We start from the raw sequence: 22,075 nt of genomic DNA, 5'->3' as shown, positions 1-22,075 counted from the left end.
GAAAAGCCTGTGCTGAGAAGGAGTGTGAAGGTTTCCTGAGGACTGATAAACTCTGGAGACTGGAAGTCCTGCTGAATCTGCAAGAGCTGATAAACTCTGGGCACGAAGTGTCTGCTCAATCTGTGCAAGGCCACAAGTGAATGTTGCTATCAGCTGTGGGTTGTGGGACTGTAGGGCAGGGGCTCCTATGTGCAGACAAAGATTATGTGTACATCCATTGAAAGAAATTACTTTGAGGGACTTTCTGAACACCTGCTTGGAAGCTGCTAGTGTGTCAGCGCAACCCTCTAGGGAGTATACAGCTGGGGTTGTCCTCCAACTGGGTAACTGGGTGATTGTATGAGTGAACGATGAGGGAATAGGTGAATGTTGTGTGTATTATCTGCTATTAGTAGTAACAGCTTCCTAGGGTGAAAAATTTGAGTGCTTCTGGCTGTCTCATCCTAAACTCCTTTGTACAGCCAAGGAATTTTTAGCAAATTGGGAGAATTAATCCCTTCTTTCCATCTTCTCCTAGAGTCCCTCTGTCTTCCTTTTGGTTTCTTCAGGTCTGCTTTCTTCCTTTTCTTCTACAGTCTCTTTCACAGCTGTGGTAGTCATACATCTAAAACTGGAGGCTGGTCTGAAGACTCCCCCAAAAGTGTGAACCTTAAGTAAGATAAAAGCAAAAATTGCTGATACTCTCATATATCTATATTTGCCTCCAATGGCCTCCCTCACTCTTAGCCATCTCTACATGGCTAATCCATCCATTATTCCTCGCACGGTTTTCTGTCTTCCCTCTCAGGTTCCAGACCAGATTTTCATGCTTCTTTCCTGGCTGACTGAATAGAGACATCAGCACGCTGTTCCAACACCGTTTCTGGTTGTTTCTCACAGCTCCCCGCTAGTCTCCTACACAGCCGGTAGAGCTGTAGTAGTTCGCTCTGTAGCAAAGGTTATTTCGGGTGCTTTCTCTGAGGCAAAGAGTAGGAGTGGTAGTCAGCATAAATGTTTAATAGGCCCTGAGAGCTAAGACTTTAAGATGAAGCTCCTTTTGAAGCTACATTTACAGCCCCTGCTCTCCCAGGCTTTGTATAATGAAAGCACCCCGGGCCACTGTGGTGTGGTTTTGGCATGCACTGTATTTCCCCCCAAGCAGCTTGGATGGTTGTAAGCTTCAGAACCCCTTGACTCTCACTTCAAACACAGCCTTTGCCTCACCTTCTCTACCTTCTTAATTTCCTGCAAATCCAGAGCTCTGTGCAAGAGCATCTGGCTCTGATCTTTGATACCCTCCCTCAAATGCAGTCCCTCCCTCATTTTTTTTCTCTGCCAAATCAAGCACAAACACCCACAAATTTACTTTCATCATGTTCCATGTGCCTGGAGTGGAAAATCACTTGGCTGTGAGTCTGGTGTCCTTGCTTTACATATTCAACATAGGTTAGAAGAAGGGTGCTTGGGAAAGAGTTTGGTTCTCTAAGCTGGTTATAAGACTGAGCTAATGAAAACATGCTTTCAAGATCTTGCGTTTCTCTCAGAGCTGTGTTCTGGCGTTTCTAATGGCTACCGTCTGCTTGTGCAGGGGTGCCGGTAGGGGCTTTTCTCCTTTAATTCATCCTTTTGTGCTAAATGAAAGTCCTAGGTTTTCTGAACTCCTCAAAGAATGGTGAATTTTTCATATGAAGAATGGCCATCCTACCTTCACTGAAGTTCTCCAGAAGTATGGACAGCTAGAGAAGGTTTATGTGCAGCTGGAAAAGGTGGTGCTAGTAAAAGGGGAAATATCCAGACATTGCAAATGAAGCTTCCAGTAGTTGTGAGGTGGCTGATGTGTGGCTCTTCATATAGCTTTCATGCTTGATTGTCAGTGGGGCTAGACTGAGGCAAAAGGCGCAGGTAGTCTCAAAGCTCAGAGGAGGGAAGAAAGAACCTACACGGGCTGCTGAGGTTCAAAACCTGTGATTGACATTACCAGGGCTTCTGGGACTGAGCCCAGTCTTTCCCATAAGAAGCCGCATGGCTTCTAGAGAGTCAAGATTGTTTCCTGTTGGTGAGCTCCTTGTGGAGCTTCTTTTCCCTTTGGCTCTGAGCTGTGTCCTGTAACACGCGGCCCTGTGGGGGTGTTGGACTGTGACTGGCAGGATTCAGGAAAGCTGGCCACGTCTTCAGTGCCTGGCTTGGGGCTGTTTGGTATTGAATATTCAATTATTTTATGCAAAGGAGGCTAATTATGAAACTGTTACAGCAATTGGAGCACTGCATGAGAAGTGAGGTACCAGAGTATGACACACATTAAGGGCTGGGGTCATGAACTCAAAATAAGAGTCTGCAGGACCTGCAGAACTACTGAGTTGGACTGGGCGAAACAAGTGCAGGAGATCCCAGAGTTCAGTCTTGATGAAACCCCATCTGAGTCTGCCAGCGAAGGAAGTCAGTAACCCAGTTCTCAGCCCAGCCTGAAGGTTTGTGAAGGTAATAGAAACGATGGAGGATCCAAGAAAAAGTGGTCAAAGCATCTGTAGCTCAAGCCCGAGGTCAAAGTTGAAGTACTTGTGCATGCTGTGGGAGCAGCACAGACCAACTTTGTCTGGTGCCTGAGAGAAGCTGCAAGAACTGCAGTGGTTTCATCCCTTGAGGAATTTGTATGTGCCAGGGGATGCCTGTGTTCATGACAGTGATTACAGTATTATAAAGGTTTTTTCATACTGACAACAGAGTGTAGCAGCCCCAAAAAGGAAGAGGGGCACCTGTTTATTGTGAACCGTGTATGTAAGTGCACATATAAACATGTGGCGAGGATTATATTTAAGCCTTTTTATTTATGCCCTTAAAAACAGGAACAGGCAAATCCACCTTTCTTGGAGGAGTTAAGAAAATGTGGGACTCTTGCACGGAAGGATGAACTGAATAATTAAAAGTCATCAATACCCCTGCACAAACAACAAACTGGAAAAGGTACAGATCTGCAATGGTGGAGCGTGGGAGGATCTGGTAGATTCGGAAGGTAAAAAGCCCTTTGTCTCATCAGGAGGATGTGTTCAATATTTGTACCCATTTGCCTTTGCATTTGAGTTGCAGGGCACCAACACAAGCTAAAACTGAGTGTATTCCTATAGAAGAGGCCTTGGCGTTAGGCCATGGCTGTAAAGACTTTTTAAAATCTGTTTGAGAGGCCATGTTAACTAAAACTGATCATAAATCACTTTTTGCCATTGCCAGTGGGGATCTGGCAAACACCTTCCCGCAAACAGAATGTCTTTTTCTTTAGCTACAGTTGTATAACTTGCAAATTGAATGCGAACCTGAGAAAGATTTAGTAGTTGCAGGCATACTCTCTAGTGCCTTTGACAAAAATGCTGTGGAACAAAGTCCCAGGCTAGATTATGTATATGTCAATTGGGGAAAACAAAACAGAAAAACCTAGCCCTGTCGGTTCTCAAATGAAATGCAGACTTTTATTGCTAGTGGTTTGCTGAGGACGAGACACTGCAGGATGTAATTAAGGTTCTAGAAAATGATTTGCACAGCTTATTCTGTCCCTGTTTCAGTTTAAAACGATTTAGATACCACTTCTCTGAGGCATGAAGAAAACCGATCCTTGAAGTGTTGCAGGAAAATAAAGATACAGAAAGGCATTTAGAGCCTGAAGGCAGCGCGAGACATCTCTGCCTCCCTCTATAGTCAGGAATACAAGTGATGTTAAATGGAGGAGTGCGTGCTGGTGGGAAACACTCACCCTCTAGAAGGAAGTTAACGAAGTAGGCTTGCATCAGCTTGATGTGGGAGCCCTGAGCAGCCATTTTCATATCACCGTCTAGTCTTTACTGGAAGCATTGTAACTTGTACCTGCTAACAGTGGATTTCATATACATAACAATAATGTCTGTGAATGAACTGCAGTTTCGTACAAGCTTACGTGTATCTCAGCTAATCCCCAGTGCCTAAGCCTACCAATGCCGGTGGAAAGTGATGTCGAAATACTGCCAGAAAGGGGGCAGTGTCAATCTGCTGCACTTCTGGCACTACTCAGTTGCAGTGGATTGTCACATCTGTGCTAGCAGAAACCGGTATCATATACGGGTGGGTTGATTGAGATAAGTAAACAGAAAAAGTGGAACAAAAACGTGGTATGATTTTGTAGCCTGGGACTGGCAGTGTTTCACAAGTGATATAGATGCATAGTAACAGCAAGAAACAACAATTACAGATGGGCTATGCTCTGTGGAGAATTCATGATCGTGTGAAGTGGTTGTTGTAGACAGTGCATGCTGTGGAGAAATAGAGTCACGTTTCCCAAATTCCAGAAGGCAGCGGGAGAGCGTAAATTGCTGCCTTTCACGGTGGTGGTGTCAGGTTAGAGTGGCTGTAGTCCAGAAAGGCGAGAAGCTAGAAGTACTGGGCTTTGTGCTAACTAACCGTGGTATATGGGTTTTCCAGAGGACACAGGTGACAACATGGGACACCTGGGACAACGAGACATTTATTAGGGAGCAGACAGCTTGTATATACTTGCCATTGTCCATTAGTTGAACTCGACTCCCCAAGGAAGCTCTGGGGACCTATACCTCTCAGAAGCTCTCTGAGGAGGTGCCATTGCGCAGAGGCTCACGCTGAACAGCACCGATCAGCTAGAGCTCAGACAGTGATTAATGCAAACTCTTTGAGGTTCCTGGTTAGGAGTAATTCCTGAACAATGTGGAATATGGGAACTCTTATGTGCTAATTCAACTGGCAGCAAATGGCATGTTTGTGTACAAATGAACGAGTTTTGAGAGGGCTCTCGTTCCTCCAAAGGTCTCAGAACTTGTCACTACCAATGTCATTGCTTCAAGTACTTTGTTTCCTGAAGACCATCATTGCTGGAGAATTCCTAGATGTTTGTGACCCCTTAGATGTTAAGTCATTCAAGTTGTTAAATCATTGAAGCATTGAACTGTAATTGTGAGCAGCTTTGTTCCAACAATTTTTTTTTTGCAGAGCTACACAAAAATTGTGCTTTTCTGTATCTTAACATTGCTTGAATGTAATAGAATTTTCTTCTGCTAATAAACTGAGGCATTAAGATTCTAATTTAGGGACGGGATAAAATGAGTTGTGCTGTGATTTCTAATGATGGGAGAACTCTTCTAATGTGCACACGTTCAGTGTTTGTCTTATAAAAATGGTTTCTTAACAATGCCCATTGCAGCTAATTTGTAAGTACATAGTGTAAACATTGATTTCTAAAGTTTTTTTAATAGATCCCCAAGCTACTTAATTATCACTTACTGACCCTTGTTTTCTAATGGTGATTAGTTTACTTTCCTCAAACTTTATAAGAGCTGGGTCTCAAGTGGCAGTAAGATGGACAACTTCTTATTCCATATCTAATAGGATAGGAAGGTCTCCAAAGCATTACTAGTTTATGTCTTCCCAGGAGTAGGATTTTATCTTGATGGTAATACCTCTCTTAGCTGGACATCCAGAATGTTCTTTCTGGTTCAGCTAAAGAGTGTATTAAAAACAGGGAGAAGCAAATTCAAATCAGAACTTCTCCAGGGTTTTAAAAATCCTTTCTCTCACTAAGCCTCTTGCTTGTGGTAGGCTTCTTTCAGGTCTGGCACACCTTTTGGTCTATGAACCAGCTGGATTCTTCAGTACTCACGTCTATATGAGTTGAGGGGAGAGAACAACCTACTTTCTGAGAACAATTTGCCATGAGGAAAATCTTTAGGCTAACTTAATCCCTATTGCTCTTCCGTTGACTTGAACAGTTATCAGAGCTGGAGTTCTCTTTTAGAGATTGAGTCTTCCACTCCAACTTTGCATCCCACTACGCTATTTAAATGAATAGCACGTTGGCAGTAACGTCAGAGCATCACATCTTTCCCTGATGTTCTTATAGAGCAGATGGTTAGAGAGCAGTTCAGGGACTTGGCCGCCTTGAACGAGCTATCACCAACAGGAAAGGGGATGGTTGTGGAAAATGTTGATCGGTCTCTATCTTCATTTGGAAAAATAAAAGGTAAGACACACAGAGGGACACTGGGAAAGGATAAGCAAATCATAGAAGGGCCATCAGAGATGAGACATTTCAAAAGTTTTCAAGGGCATTGCAGACCATAAGCTACATTCCTTGTTGTCTTTGTTTTGCTGAGACTAATCCTCAGTCTGTAGCAGGTCCTAAGCAACTCGAACACATGACCTCAGAGTGCCCCCTGCACTGCCTGTGCTACAAAAGTAATAGTGGTACCTCACCTGTCAGGTAAACCCTACAGTTTATAAAGGGTGAATCATTACCAGCTATTGAAGATCTGAGGAGCAAGAGATGCATGCATCCAGAAGGGATTTGAAACAGTTGGCACAGAATTCAACAGATGGCTTGTACAACAACCTGGGACATCTTCTTGTAACAGGACTGAAAAGAATATCCTGGGGCTAGGAATCCAGGCCCTTGGACCATGTGCTGCAAGCAGCTGTGTTGTGTAGAGTACCCACAAGGCTAAAAGCACTTGGCTTACTCAGTCCTCAAAGTGAGGTAAATCCTGAGCCTGATAGCTGGTTACTGAGATATATTGAGAAGACTAGAAGAGAAGTAGGAAGCTTGGGGGGAAATTCTAATTAAAGTAAAGGCATAAAAAGAGAAAAGGTAGAAACTGATCTTGACTCTGTTTAGGTAGAAAATTTGAGAAAGGCTTTTACTGATCAGAGCAGAGCTTCTGGAAGAGACTTCCGAAAGAAGTAGTTACTATTGGTTGTCTTGTTACCTCCTATTGTCATAGGGCTAGATCTATCGTAAAAGGGATACTGAGACGGTCTGTCAGTTGTGATAGGGCATGGCTCAGAAGCACCCACCAGTCTGAAACAAGCACTGAAACTTTTCTTCTTGTCAAATACTGTATCACTGAAAACTCAGAAAATAGGACTGAAAGATGCATTGTGATGCCTTCTAGTCCATCTGATAGCATGGCTAGCTGTATATGTCATTCTTGACCAACATTTGCCCTTTTCTTAAAGACATGCAGTGATGGAGTCTGCTCAGACTAATAGGAACTTTTGGCTTCATTTTGGTCTTGCCTCCACGGTAAGTCCAAATCCCGTCTTCCAGTGCTGGCATTGTAGCTCCCCTATAGCTAGTCCTACCCCTGTCTACTACATTTGAATAGCTGATTTTTCTGAAGTAACTGTAGAATTTTGCATGTCTTTTTTGAATATCATCTTTTTTTTTCCCCCAGACTTTCTCAGATAATCAAAGCTGTTTTGAATACTAAGTCTGTTTTCCAGCATATTTGCAGCCCCTCCCAGCAAGGTGCCATCTGAAAGTTTAATAAGATCAGCCTCTGTTCCTTCATTCTTGTCATTAATGAAAATATTGAATAATAAAAGTTCTGGGAGAGTTCTCTACAAAAATCTAGCTTGATGCATCTCTACAGTTTGATGGAGGAGTAGCAATAACGTCACTGGGTATGAAATTTCCCCCTCCCCCAACTGACAGTCAAGAACAATTTGCTGTCACAGATTGTGAAATGTTCCAAGTGTAAAATCTGTTACGAAGAAAAGTCTCCAAAGGCTGGGGACATGTAGAATACGCCTAACAGCAGAATTTACTCATAGGTTGTAGAATTTCCATGCTCTAGCTGTAAAATCCATAAACATTTAAAGGGAGACGATCTGCTCAAGGAAATTCTTTAAGTATTTATGGCACCCTGCCAGACAGCTACCAGGCCAAGACACCTCCTGGCCTTAAAGCTGGAGTATTACAGAAATAGTCTCAGCAGATTGTTGAAAAAAAACCTATGGATTTAAGTCTTTTGGAACAGGTATGACCTCTGCAGAAAGCCTGGCAACTCCTTAAAGGTTTTATTTCTTTGAAAAAGCTCTCCTGGTTTGCTACTTTTGACTTTTGAGTCATACAGTGATCTCATAGTGATGGTACATTGATCTGCATGTAGCTAAGTACTTCTCAGACATACTTCTTAAGGGTGCTTAGACATTCAAATGACCAAGAAGAGTGCTTGAATTTTTCAAGGTAACGATGCTTTGTACTTTCAAGATTTAAGCCAGCCTCTAACTTTTTGGTATCGGTCAGAGCTCTCTGCAGAAGGCAGATTATTCCAAATGGTTGTGCTGCCATTCCAAGGGATCTCAACAGGCTGGAGAAATGGGCCAAAGGGAGTCTCATGAAGTTCAACAAAAGGAAATGCCAAGCTCTGTCCCTGGGCAGGAATAACCCCATGCCACCAGTACAAGCCAGGGGCTGAGAGGCTGGAAAACAGCTTTGCGGAGAAGGACCTGTGGAGCCCTCCTGGGCTGCATTAGGAAGAGCATCACCAGCAGGTCAAGGGAGGTGATCCTTCCCCTCTGCTCAGCGCTGGTAAGACACATCTGGAGTGGTGTCCAGTTCTGGGCTTCCCAATAAAAGACAGACATGGGCTACTGGAACAAGTCCAGCAAAGGGACAGAAAGATGATTAAGGGCTTGGAGTGTTTCTTACATAGGCAAAGGCTGAGAGGGCTGGGACTGTCCAGCCTGGAGAAGGGAAGGCTCAGGGCGATCTTATTAATGCATATAAATGCCTGATGCGGGGGAGGGAGCAGTAAAGAAGACAGAGCCAGACTCTTCTCCACGGTATGTAGTGAAAGGACAAGAGGCAACAGGCACAAGCTAAAACACAGGAAGTCCTGTCTGAACATAAGAAAACACTTCTTTTTCCCTTTTTTTTTTTTTTTCTGTGATGAGGGGTTGAACAGGTTGTCCAAAGAGGTTGAGGAGCCTCTGTCAATTAAGATATTAAAAAATCTGACTGGATGCAGTCCTAAGCAACCTGCTCTAGTTGACCCTGCTTTGACCAGGGTTGGACTAGACAATTTTCAGAGATGACTTCCCACCTCAATGATTTTACGATTCTTGGAGACGCTCTTACATGTTCCTCTGAAGCATCCGTGTGTGGCACCATCATAAACAGAGTACTGACTTGAGTCCCGGTTTGCACAGAAGTCCAAAGGAGAAATTTGCATTTTGCTGTAAGGGAATGAGAGAAAGGTGTCTGTTCCCTGTGTCTCTCACACTTAGCGGAGACACCTCTACGTGTGCCAACTGATGCCAAGTTATCATTTTAGACATAACTAACTCTGGGAAGGCAAAAGGAGGCAGTGAAGATAGCCCTGTGTGATGTAAGTGCAGACCTTTGTATACATACATCATTAAGAATGCTCTAACTCCGTTATATAACACTAATGTTTTCTGATCATTACCTGTTTTTAATTACAGGCATAGATGGATATGTAAATCATCCCCAGACTGACCTAATGACAGAGCAATTGCGTTTGCTTTCCTGTAGTGGGAGAGGACGCAGGTGAAGCCAGTGCCCCAAGCAACAGCCCTGAGCACAAGGTCCCATTAGTTTCAAACGACCTGTTTGGAAAACAGGGGACAGGGAGCTGGGGAGCTGGTGCCAGGAAGTGCGGTGGGAAGAGCTGGGAGCATGGCCTCGTGAGGGACAAGAGACTGCGCTTGCTCCAAAGGCAGACTCCAATTTCTGCACAGGGAAACCGCCTGTCTTTGTGCCTTTCCACAGCATGTAGGGAAACAGGACTGGAACAAAAGACAGAGGCTGCGTAGCAAGAAACGCTTTGCTGATGCAACTGATTTCTTCTCCACATAGAAACAACCCAGCAGAGCCTCAAAAGCTAGGCAATGAGCAAACAGCATATAGAATTTTCCTGTACAGGTATATTAACAGTGTGTATTTTTTTCTCATCTTCTCAGGCAGACCTTTTCCTGTTCTATTTCTTATTTCAACATCCTTTTTTGCCAAGTTGTAGTCTTTGTGTGCTCTGCAGAGACACTTCTGTGAATATAGTCTGTCTGATAGGCCCCCGGTATGTAGTTAAATGCTGCTTTCTGAAGGCATCTACAGCATCCTGAGAAAAAAATAATTCCTTAGTTTTCAAGTAGGTCAGAGGGCATTGCCTATTGCCCAAATGTAGGATTCCTCTCTTACTTTAGGGTGCAGAACTTGGAGCTCTGCAGGTTGTCCTGTGGCAGAGCTGCTTGGGTTATCCTATGGCAAAAGTAAGGCAAACTTTGTAAGGGACATTTTGACCTATACATAAAGCCTGATCAGTATTTCCATACCGCTTCTCTGTATCACAGAGCAGTAGTGATCCAACCTTTCTATATTAATGTCCAATAATTCAATGAATTTGAGGGCAGGCCCATTGCTGGGATGTAACTGGTGCTGTGTGAGGTAAAAGCAGCGAAAGAGGCCATTATATTACCGCATCTGGGTGCCATGTAAATTTTCTGGATGACCTGTCATCAACAGCTGTCCTACATAACCAGATGGTTTGAATTGGAATTGCAAAGTGCTGCCGTGATGCTGGTCCCAGCGAGCTCTGTCTGCAGAGGCATCAGCCTCTGAGTGCCACCGTCTGTGGAGATGAACCAGCTTTCTGTGAGGGCTTTTCCAACAGACTCCAGGATGCTGTGACAACAGCTATCTGCCACTGTGACACCCAGGCAACGTAGCGTACTCTCTGTCTGGTACAACTAGCTGCTGAGCTCTCCGAATCCCAGCCCTGCCATCCTCGTAGGACATCTGCAGTAAAATAAAATGGTCTGCAGGTCTGGGGTGATGCTTCTGGAGCTTCTCCTGTGATCCCAGATCTGAGACTGCAGGAAGAAGGAAGAATTTCCCCTTCTCAGAACAGCGTTTCTCATTAGCCTTAGTTTCAGACAGACACTTTTTGGATGAACTGGTATCCTTCAGCAAGACAACAGTACCTTAAATGTGCTCCTTTAAGAGCTGTGTGCTTTGTGCATTAGTCCCTCCCGCCTTGGAAGAAGAGATGTCTGTATTTACAGGTTTATCTAAACAGTGTTGTCGTATCCGTGTAGAGTACACTGAAACTTTAAAATGTGCCAGATTCCCTGCCTTTTTTTCCTTTAAGCTGCAGGGTGTTTCGGATTTTTTGTCTTTACTGTGCCCTCCTTGAAAGGAGGGAGTGCTGTGTTGCTCGAGTGGCAGCCTTGGGCAAGATGTGGTATGTGATTTCTCTTGCCAGCTTTGCGGTTAAGTGCCAGCATTGGGGTAATTTGTCTTGCTCTCCCCTCCTGCCCTTGCCCTTCCTTCCCTCCCAAGAGGCAGGGAGAAAATGCTGCCCCTGTCATTAACCCGTATCCGCTTGGGACAAGGGGGGCTTCTGCCTCTGCCTGCAGGAGAAGTGGAAGCAGCTCCTGCTGCTGAGTGTCTTCAGCTGCAGCCCTGCTGAGGTGCCCCTCCTGCTGCTGAAGTGTAAATCCCCAGTAGCTCTTTTAACCACCCTTCTCATACTACTTGAAAAATAACTTTCTCTTGTCATTAACGCTGATCTATAGCCGCATTAATGTGTGAAATCACTGGGTGTGAAAATAGTGTACTAACCGCTACTTAATGTAATATTACCACAGTAATGTCTCTAAAAATATCTTGTCCACTTGATTGCTTTCATTGTGAACTAGAGATAATGTACCACTTACAGCTGATGATTAAAATTCATAAAGCTTTGGTTCTTAATTACAGCAACTTGCAATCAAAGTGAAATGTCAGATCCTGAATGTTGTTTATCTGTATACAAATTCACAAAAACAAGAAAATATAAGGATCGTCTACACAACAAAGCTGAGCTGCTTTGCTTTAAGGTTAAGTAAAATAAATACCCATGTAAGTGTTTATTGAGACAGGTTGGAATCGGTGAGCGTGAGATCGTTGACGTGGCAGAACTCATCTCATATGAAATGCACATCTTTGGGAATATTCAAATATTTGAACTATGCAAGAGATCTGGAAAATATATTGATGAAGATGGGAATGTAAACTTCATAGAAAACTGTTGTGGGTGGGTGGAAGTAACTATTTGATGTGCTACGAATAGAAATTTTGCAATTCAGGTTCAAGGTTAAAGCAAAGATGGAGGCATCTGAAAGTGCAGAGACAGATTCCCACTGCCACAGGGAATCACCATGGTGGCTTGCAGGACAGGGCAGGGTCCTTTGTTTTAAACATCAAAATGACATAACTATAATCATGCTTTTGGTCAACAGTGGCACTGTACAACAAAATCACATTTTTTGAGTGCCCTTCGCTCTGCATTTCCAGAGCTACAGTATTTCTTTGTTTTTGTTTCTTTGTTTGTTTTTTTTTTTTCCCAAGTTAATGCTAAGCTCTGAGGGTTTACACTGCTCTGGGTTGTATCTTACCCTAAATTTACTAATACATACTCTCCGCCCTAACTCCATGTCAACATAGCTCCCTCCCTTACCTTTTTTTCTTTTTTTCTGTTTTGGTGTGTGAGGTACAGGCATAACTAACTGTAGAAACTACAGTTCTATTCCATTTATAGTCCTACTGGTATTCTTCAATTGTTGTATCTGTCCTGTGCCAGTCTGGGAAAATCCAAACCAGAGGGAGCCAATTCCTCATAACATTAGTAAAACAGAATAACATTAGAACAATAGGATCACTTCCTTACTAATTCTGAGTAGCTCCATTTCTTTCTTCTGATTAAATGTCATTTTGAAGGAGAACTGGACCATTGTTTGGAAACTTCTTTAGAAAAGCTAAGGTTTTTTCCACAGGATATTCCCACTGTCTACACACTGATTATTTTTGTTGCATCTGTTTTGCCAGTAGATTAAAAAATAAGCATTGCATAAGTGGGAAATCAAACCTTGACGATCGTAGTCATTTTCCTAGGCTTTCCACACCACCTGTCCCTTCAGGTATTACTCTTCCCAGTGGTTTTTGGTCATCTTTGCAGTGACACTGATGAGGAAAGTGCTCAGTTTTAGAGCTGATCCAGTACACCCAAGTGTTATTCCCTTGAATGTTTGTCTCATAGACATTTGCTGTTTGCCTACCTCTGTTCCAGCCACACTGGTGAACGTTTTTGAAACAGGAAAACCATTTCCTACGCTGGCCTCATCATGCAGCTCTGATTCACTGTGACTTATCCTGGCATGGAGTCTGTCCTGCTGGCTCTCGTGGCTTGTGTAGGTTTTGTAGCTCTCTGCTGGTGTTTACACTACTTGTGTACCATGAACCAGGATGACTAGTTTGCAGTGGGAGCCATTTCTATGTCCGTGCTGCTTGGTGAGCTCCTTAGTATGTGCTCTCCTAATGTCAGCCTTAGCCATCAGCAATTCCTAACAGCTCCGTACATCTAGGGTGTCCCGCTGCTGCCAAAGCTCTCCTGCTGGGACTGCTGCTGTAGCAAAAGCTGCTCTTCACATGGATCGTGCTTTGATTGGCGTCAGCCTGTTCCTTGTGCTCTTCTGCACGTTTCACAGGTGCCATCCAGAAGACATGCTTGGCCACAAGTAGAGCAGAAGCCTCTGAGAAATGCAGAGGCAAAGTCAGTCACCTTCCCACCCCACTTCTGCCCGCTCACCACTTCAGCCTAACCCCTCTGCCTGGGACATGGTATGAGCTTGCTGGGATGTGAGCTCTTTGTAGCAGCTTCAAAAGGTCTCTCACCAAGTCCTGCTCAGAGCTTACCCCTACTGAGTACCTGATCCCTGTTTCAGTGTATAAGGTATATGTGGCACAGTCCAGGCCAAAAAAGGAAGATTCCCATAACAAAAAAATAATGTCTCGTTCCTCCTCTTGTCATCTCAGCCATAAAACTAGTAGGAAATTCAGTGCAAAGGTTCTGTTCATCTTTGTGTTGCAGATAACTTGGCCCCTCACATCTCAAGCAGTGGCTTTCCAATACATCCTGAAAAATCTGTAAGACAGTTACCCATCCTTTTTAGTGCTGACTGCATCACGTTTTGTGTCAAGTGGCTTGCAGCTGCAAGCGGCATCTGTATGTACCTCCTGGTCTGCTTCCAGAGCTCCTAGTCTGCTTCCAGAGCCTGAGCAAGCTCATTTGCAGTAACTCGGGTATCCCTCCCCTCCACGGCAGTGTGCACTCTGGCCATACCCCCTCTCAGCTTACTTTTCAGTCTCATTCTCAGGGCCGTTCATGGTCCCTGGGAGGTTTAGATGCTTCTCTTGGGAGTCAGCAACTGTGGTGTGAAAGGAGATGCATGTAGCTAAGCTGTGTCCACGTGGAGCACAGAGGTGCAGAGAAATGTCCCATTTTTCACGGTGCAGTTGCAGCGGGCAGAACCTGGCACAGGGGCGCAGAGATGGATAACTGGGAGATGCCTGGCCTGGGGGAGGAATCCAGGATTTTCTGAGCAGCCCCAGCCCACTGAGGAATGTGTCCTCAAGAGGCAACGTCTGACAGCTATCCCACTCGCACGGAACACCACATGTCGAGGAATTTAATGTGAGCACAGCGGGCCAGGTTTGCATTTCTCCTGTTGCCTCCTCACACTTCCCGAATGCTGCAAGAAGGGCCAAGTGTCAAAGGGAAGGCAGCCCCTAGCAGTTGTGCTCCGTGCCCCTGGAAACCCTGCAGGCTCCCGCTGCCATATGCTGCAGGTCGCTCAGGGAGGGAAGGCTCTCCTGTGCCTCTCACGTTAGCCTTTTATTCCGCCTGACAGGCTCGGGGCTGGTGATGACAGCTTTGCACCTTGGGGTGAGACAGTTAATTTAGATTGGGCACCTGTTGCTCCCATGTCCTTCTCTGGCTGAGGATAGATCTCCCTTAAACACGGTATTCGGTGCCTACTTCACGAGCAAGAAATCAGACTGTGCAAAGGAGGCAAGGAGGTACAACATGTAAAAAACATGTCCTCCCACTCTCCCTTTTCCACAGGATAGGCGATGTTTGACTTCACACTTGAGGAAGCAGCTGAGAAACCCTTCAGATGGTTAAACATTTCAAACGGTTTGGAAGGGTAAATGTCCTAGATTTTAAAAATTTAGCAGAAGTACTTGAGCTGCAAAGTGGACCACGAGCTGTTCGTGGGGACGTTCTTACCCCCCTGCTACTGACATCAGAACAAATAACGGGGTAAGGGAGGGGAGGTGGGAATTTTAGGATAACGGGAAAGTAGATGGGTGATGCTAGGTTTCAAAATGAATTTCTCATCCTTAGAAAGGGCATGCTACACTTGCCTGGTTTTTTGGTTTCCCTTGTTCCAGAGAATATTTCGTTTCTGTGAAAATTTGCCATTTTGGTTTAACAGCATTTATGTTTCGAGTGATGCTTTCCATCTCAGAGGGCTGCAGTTCTGGTGACCCCGGGCTGAGGCTTGGGCTAACCAGCGGTCACCAGGGAATGCGAAAGGGAAAATTGCCAGCGCTGGTGAATTACCGCTTATTAAGAGGAAAACATGTATTCTGGAATACATAATACTGCTCCTCAGCCATGCTCGGCTTCAGCTTCTCATTCAGCAGCACAGACACGAGCGATTTTTCTTTCACTCTGCAGTGAATATGACGCTGGTGAAAGGTCCTGGCTTGACCACCCTGGGAATTGAGCCCTGTGGAAGCCCTCGGCAGAGAGGCAAAGGATCCTGGCTACAGGCTGTTCTTCTCATCCGGTTTCAATGATGGAAGAGGAAACAGAGTTTATACAAAACCTAGCCCAACCCCCAGAAACATCTTGCTTTGTTTATGTTCCAAGCTAAGCCTGTGCGACTCTCACTCTTTGGAAGAGCTATCCAGACATTTCTCCATCTGACTGACTTTGCATCTATTGCTTGATCTCATCCAGAGATCTGGCTTTTCGCTCCTGCTTGTGACGTCCCACTTTTCTCTCTCTCTCTCTCTCTCGCTCGGCTCTCCAGCGTCTGAAAGATCCCTGTATAACGTGATTATGCAACCATGCAAATGGACACGGTTCTTTTCTTTGACTGCAAACCCCGCTTTGGGTCCCCTGTTATGAAAAGAAAAGCATCAGTGAGAGACACGCTGTAGAAGGCAGCAGGAAGGGAGTTTTACGCGGCTGGGTTTGAATGCTTGAAGGTGGTATTAGAGATGGAAACAGACTATTTGAAGTAAACCGGTGTGCCACCATCTCTCCACAGGAACCAGCATCAGTTAATAGACTCAGACAGTTCTCCTCTGAATCCTTTCCCCCTAGGAAATGGCAGATACTCGCCTTCCTGCTTGTTTTCCTCAGCTGGAGGTCTCCCAGAACCCTGAGCTGCAGGGAAATTAGCGGGGCGGCTCTCCCCAAAGGCTAATTTACACCCTCTCACTGCAAACAGGCAGTTGCCTTCTACACTTGGCACCCGGGTGGGAGGGCCTGGGGAGGCAGTTACCCACCCTGTGCTGCTCCTGCTGCTGCTGTGCCCGGTGCTCAGCACAAGGGCTACCAACACCTGGCCGAGGGCAGCCGTGGAGGAGGAGGAGGAGTGAGGGAGTCCCTTACACAGGGAAGAAAAAAAGATATATATATGCACAAAGCTGGGTTAATGATTCAAGACACCATGGTCACCTTATGTTATCCCTGTAATGAAGATGCCCCTCTCCATGGCAGTAGGAGTTAGACCTGTCCACTTCTGGTGGCCTTTCTTGTCACAGTGTCCCTTTGCTGGGGCTTCATGGCCCTTATCCCACAGGATGACCCCATGGATCGTCCTTGCGTTACCGTATGCTAGGAGCAAAGGTACGGGGCAGGCTGAGGTCTGCCACTGCTGTGGGCTGCGAGCTTGTGTCCGTCTTCCTCAGGCAACGCCTTCCTTACTCTCTGGTGGTGGTGCTAAGTTGCCTGCATAGTGACAGGGATACATTCGCTATCTCCAAATCTGTTTTTCCATTTCACTGCCCTTGAGGAGGGTCTTACCTAGCCAAAAAGTTCCCCTTACTGGGTAACAGAGACTCCGGTACCCATCCAGTTCCCCTTACTGGGTAACCAGGGCTCCTCATACTTCCAAGATTTGGGCACCACTTTTCAGCCACCGTGTTCCGACAGAGCAGCAGGCGGTGGTCGCCCGGTGGCAGGTGCCGCAGGAGGGGAGATGCCAGCCCTCGGCCGACAGAAGCCATAAGACGCCGGCGGGGGGACACAACAGCGGCAGGACGAGCCATGGGGCGAGAGGGCAGAAAGCAGCGGAGCCCCCCACCACGGCTTCCCCGCCGCCGGGGGGGGGGTCGGTGGGTGCTCCCCGGGCCGGTAGGGGGCGCCCTCTCCCTCCGCTCGGGGCCGGCGGGGGGCCGGCAGCGTCCCGCCTCCATCGCGGTGGCGGGGCTGGGGCGGGATGCAGGCACCGGGCTTCCCCCTTTACACACACACACCCCTTTTTTCCTCCCTTTTTTTCTCCTTCCCCCCTTTTTCCCTCCCTTTTTTTTTTCTTTCTTTTTATTTTTTTTCCCTTCCCATTTTTCCCCTTTCTTCTTTGGGGGGGGTGGGGTGGGGGTGGTATTTTGGGGGGCGTCGTCTGCCTCTCCCCTGGAGCTGCTGTTCGGTCCCTGGCTGCCCTCCCCGCCCGCCTCTCCATTTCCTCCCCGCTCCCTCCGTCGGCTCTGTGTAGCCTGGCGTGTTTCTGTGTTTCTTTCCCCGCCACGCAGCCCTCCCTCTGCGCCGCTCTCGCCGCGAAATGGAGCTGAACAATTGCACCCGAGCAGCTTTTTCTCTTGCTGCCATATGTCCCCGCGCCGAGGCACCATTTCTCTTGCGGTGTTTTGAACGCATTCGTGCTGGAAATGCTGGGACAATAAAACCGCGAATTTCTGCCTGTGCCTTTTTTTTTTTTTTTTTTTTTTTTGGGCCGTAATGAGATTTGAAATCCAGCGTGAATGAGATTTGATGGATGGTTGTACTGATATTTTGAGCTGGTTTAGTTCAGAGTCATGTGAGATACCCAGGCCGAATACTGGCGGGAGGACCTTTTAGGAGGAAAGGAGAGCCCTCAATGTCACCTGCCATCTCAGCATCAAAAGGATATATCGAGTGGCATCCTCCTTTCTTTTTTTACTTTTTTTTTTCCTTTTCTTTTGGAGATAGATATGGTTCTGCAATGAAAGAACCTCTAGTAATTGCTCAGTTCCTTAAATATGAGAAGATGATGCCTGCCTATGTCTGCAGGGTACCTGAAACAACGGTAGCTGTGATCGGTGTACGCTGCCCCGTTCACCTTAATATGGCATTAGCTGAGGCTGCCTCTGTAGCACAGGACTCTCTCCTCTCGCCCCCTGATCTGCGCCCTTGAAATCCATCCTGGAGCACCCTCCTGGTCCGACCCCCCTCACTCCCGGGGGATGCACAGCCCTGTGTCCCGCCTCCTGGTAAAAAAAGGAGCTTTGAGACTGGGAGCTGCACTGCTCTGTAATTAATGTACACTCAGCCTCAAATACGCAGTGACAACAACTTAAATGTCAACATTCCTAGTTAATCCCTTGCTAACAAAATATGCCTGGAAAGAAATGGCTCTGCATAATCTCCAGCGAACAAGATCTTATTTTAGCAGTACAAGCGCTTGGGAGATTTCCTCAGTTTGGCCAATGAAACCGAAAGATTGGCTTTGATAATCGCAGCTGTAAATGATGCGTTTGATCCCCTCAGTGAGGGAACCCACTGCATGTGGCAGAGCATACAAACCCTCCCCTGCCCAAGCCCTCCTCCAGAGCAGCAGCAGGCTGGTCTGCCTGGGTGGTGTCTGTATGACAAGGGATGTGATTTCTGCTCTCTGTTGTTGGCTGCTCTCCTCTCTGCTCAGCGAGATGTCCGCAGGCTCCTCCCGAGTCACGTTTTCCAGCCCAAGCAGCTAGCAATATTGAAAAGGAAGTTATAGGGGGAAACTGATCTTAGTGTACCTTCTTAGGAGCATTGAGGCAGGGACCATAGATGTGTGGTGCTTGGATTCCTCTCTTTATGTGTTGAGGCTCCCCTTATCCTGGGGAGCCCAGGCAGACCCTGAGTGGTGTCCATGTCATCTCCCTGCGGCTGGTTTAAGCCTTCAGCGGAGGCGAAAGGCAGAGCACCCAGGGCGAGGAGATGAAGATTCTTGCTATTCAAAGCAGTCCAACATCTTCAGCATCCTGGCTCCCCACAGGCAGGACAGTCGCTCTTTCAAGGCTGGCAGCCACAGCTGCAGGGCAGCGGCATCCCCCCCAGCAGGATGCGGGGCCAGGGGGACACTGACACAGGGTTTCGTGCTTGGGGTGGGCCCGTGCCTCAGCTGCAGGCCCAGCACAAAAACACGGAGGAAAGATGGTGGGCCATGTTTCTGGGGACTGCCCCGATTTAACATGCAGTTCTTGCACCCCCTGGTTATTTGTGTCTGTGGTGTGCAATCACGCGTTGGGGAATTTCGCTGTTCTGCCTGTGGTTTTCAGTCACTGGGTTCTTGCACACCAGCATCACCTTAGACTCAATGATAAAACAATATCCACTTTTTTCCCTTGTGTTTTATGGGGATTTTTTCATTTTTTTCTCTTTGTCACTTCCTTTCTGAAGGCTGTCTGAGGGGTGCTCTCCCCACCGTTATTTCAGCCTCTCATTTCAGCCTGACTCCCTTCATGCTCTCTTTCTTATGCCGCCTCTCTTTTATTCTGCTTTGCTCTTCCACCACCACCTTTCATCAAAGCCTCTTCCTTCTCTACCACGTTATCTTCTAGAGACCTGTCGATCTCCTTTTTCTCCATTCCTCACCTTCCCCTTCCATTATTTCCAAAAACATCTTCTCCGTCTCCCTCTTCCCAGCCACCCAACACCGGCCTGTGCCTTAGCCATCCCTCCCCAGCTCCCCACCATGGAAACCCCCCTCCGTCCCAACCTCGCAGTCACTCCATGCCTGTCGTACCCCACGACTGTGCAGCAGCCCTGCCTTTCACAGCACTTCAGCCCTGCTCGTGTTCACCAGGTGCCCTGCGTGACAGGGCTCCACACGCGCTGCCGCCCCAGGTTGCAGACAGACAGCCAGGGCTCAGGCTGGGAGGACAGGCAGTGGGATGGCTGCTCGCCCAGCCCTGCGCTTGCTTCTCCTCCAGCATCTCCTGCTCTCATCAGTCGGTGGCAGGTGACCGGGCTGCCCTGACCTTTGACCTGGCCCACCACAGCTGGGCTTACAGGTGGAGCTGCCCCCTTCTCTGAGTGTCCCTCTTGCAGCCTCTCATCCCCCCCGAGGATGTATTTGCCCCAGCATTCCCCCTCCCTCCTCCATAGAGGCTCTCGGGGACTGCAGTTGTTGCCCCCTCTCCACCAGCTGCCTTCCTCTACCTGGCCTGTCCCTCACCGCTGGGACCCTGGGCCCCGCTAGAGACCCCACGTTGCTGGATCTCTGGACCCCAGTGGGACAGAAATGGCAAGAGGCCTGTTCAGCTTAAGTCCACATGGAAAAATGTGACTTCTGGGGAGGGATGGGCTCCCTAATTACTTAGAAATGAGGCTAAGGTGCTTGGATCCAAATAACTGTTCGAGATGGCTTCATGTAGCCCTGAGCCATCCTCTTTGCCGTCTTGATGTGCCGAAACAAGCGTGCAGCACACTCAGGCTCTGGAAATAACTGGAGATTTTCGAAGCCTCCATTCTTCTACAGAACTTGTAGTGGTCCCATCTTCCCTGCCCTCACCTTATTCCTGACTCTCTTCCCATCTACTGTGACTGTTTTCTATTTTTACTCTTGACAAAGGGTTGTGGGCTTAGAAGCTGCTCTTGTAGCCGTAGATGTAAAATGCCTGCTGTGTGGTGTTTGTAATGAAAGAACCGCTCCTGGAAATTAACTAATTCACAGACCTAACTAATTAACTCTGCAGCCGCACGGAGCTGTGGAGGAGTGTCAGTGTGGTTTCATTGCCGAGGGCGCTGGGCTGGGGGGGAGAAGGAGGGAAAGGAGGCATGGAGACCCCTGTCCATGATCCCACCTCTTCCCCTGGACCCTGCCACCGTAAGCAAGTCTATTCCCATCCCTGTCCCCCTTCTCCATGCCCTCGCTCTCTTCTTCAGTCGAGACACTCCGGGCAGGAGCTGCTTCTCATTACGCCTATTCAGTGCCTTGTACAGGGAGGCCTTGACATTGGTGCGGGCACTAATCGCTGCTGTTGTACAAACAATGAATACTGGAGAGGCAAAGAATTATGGAGCCAGATAGCTCCAGATGTCAATTTGCCCCTTTTTGGATTTTCTTCCTTTGCTGTCTCTGCCTCCAGAATGGCCACACGGCTTTGACGAGGGCAGGTTGATTCTTCCATGACAGCACTGCATCCTCTCTCTTCTCCTTCCCTCCCCAACGCAGTCCTCCCTGGAGCCAGTGAAGAGATTCCTGAGGAAATACGTTGGAAGTGGACCAGGCTCTTACACCCTAAGCAGCATAGTTTTGACATCAACCCGCCAGTGTTTAGAGTACACTGGGAGCCAGATGAGGTCACCCATAGTATATCAAGGCTAGATGTTTGACGGGAGAGGTTTGCCTCCATGCATGCTCCCACAGAGGTTCGGTATGTCCACACCACCCGCCCTGGCTCACTCTCCCCTCCACGTGTGCCTCTGAGGAGCTCCACTGGGCATCTGTGTGACCCATGGATGGGATGAGCCCTCTGCCCAGGAGCCTGCTGAGAGGCTGCCAGGAGCTTCCCTGACCCATGGGAGGGTGACTCCTTCCTTCTGCCTGCTGCTTGCCCCCAAGCAGGCAGCACAGCAACCGTGGCTTGTCCTTGCTGGGATGGTGGTTAGGACTGGGACTTGCTGAGTAATGCACAGCTCAGATGGGTTTCTGAGGCTGGGGGTGGCCAGAACGCGTGAACTAGAAAAATCCCATTCCACCGGGTTCCAGCGGGTCAAGGTGGTGACAGTTGGTGCTGTTTGGGATCAGGGATCATGCCTGATGTTGCGGCTGCGTGCACTCCCAGATGACACGCAGGGCTGAGCACTGCTGGGACCGCATCCAGAGTGTGAGGAGGCAGAGGCACTCAGGCTGGGGACCTAGAATGAGGAGAGGAAGCAAAATAATTGCTGGATGAGGGAGGAGATATATTCATCTCCTCAACTTAAGCGTGCCTTCCTGCAGGATTGCTGGCCTCTGCTTGCTGAATGTGAGTTCTGCCCATGAGGGACAACAGAGCGGGAGCTTTGCTGGCGGTTGATGGAAACTCGAGGAGAAGGCTCAGAGCTGGGCAGTGCTCACTATGGGGACGTGTGACGATTGACTGCCAGGCTGGGAGTATGTGTGTGTGTGTGCTGAGGCATACCTGGCACGGGGGCAGGTGACAAAGCATACCTGAGATCACTTTGGG

The sequence above is a fragment of the Chroicocephalus ridibundus genome, chromosome 1, assembly GCF_963924245.1.
Source record: "Chroicocephalus ridibundus chromosome 1, bChrRid1.1, whole genome shotgun sequence".
Lineage (NCBI taxonomy): Eukaryota > Metazoa > Chordata > Aves > Charadriiformes > Laridae > Chroicocephalus > Chroicocephalus ridibundus.
Note: the sequence above shows the minus strand (reverse complement) of the source record.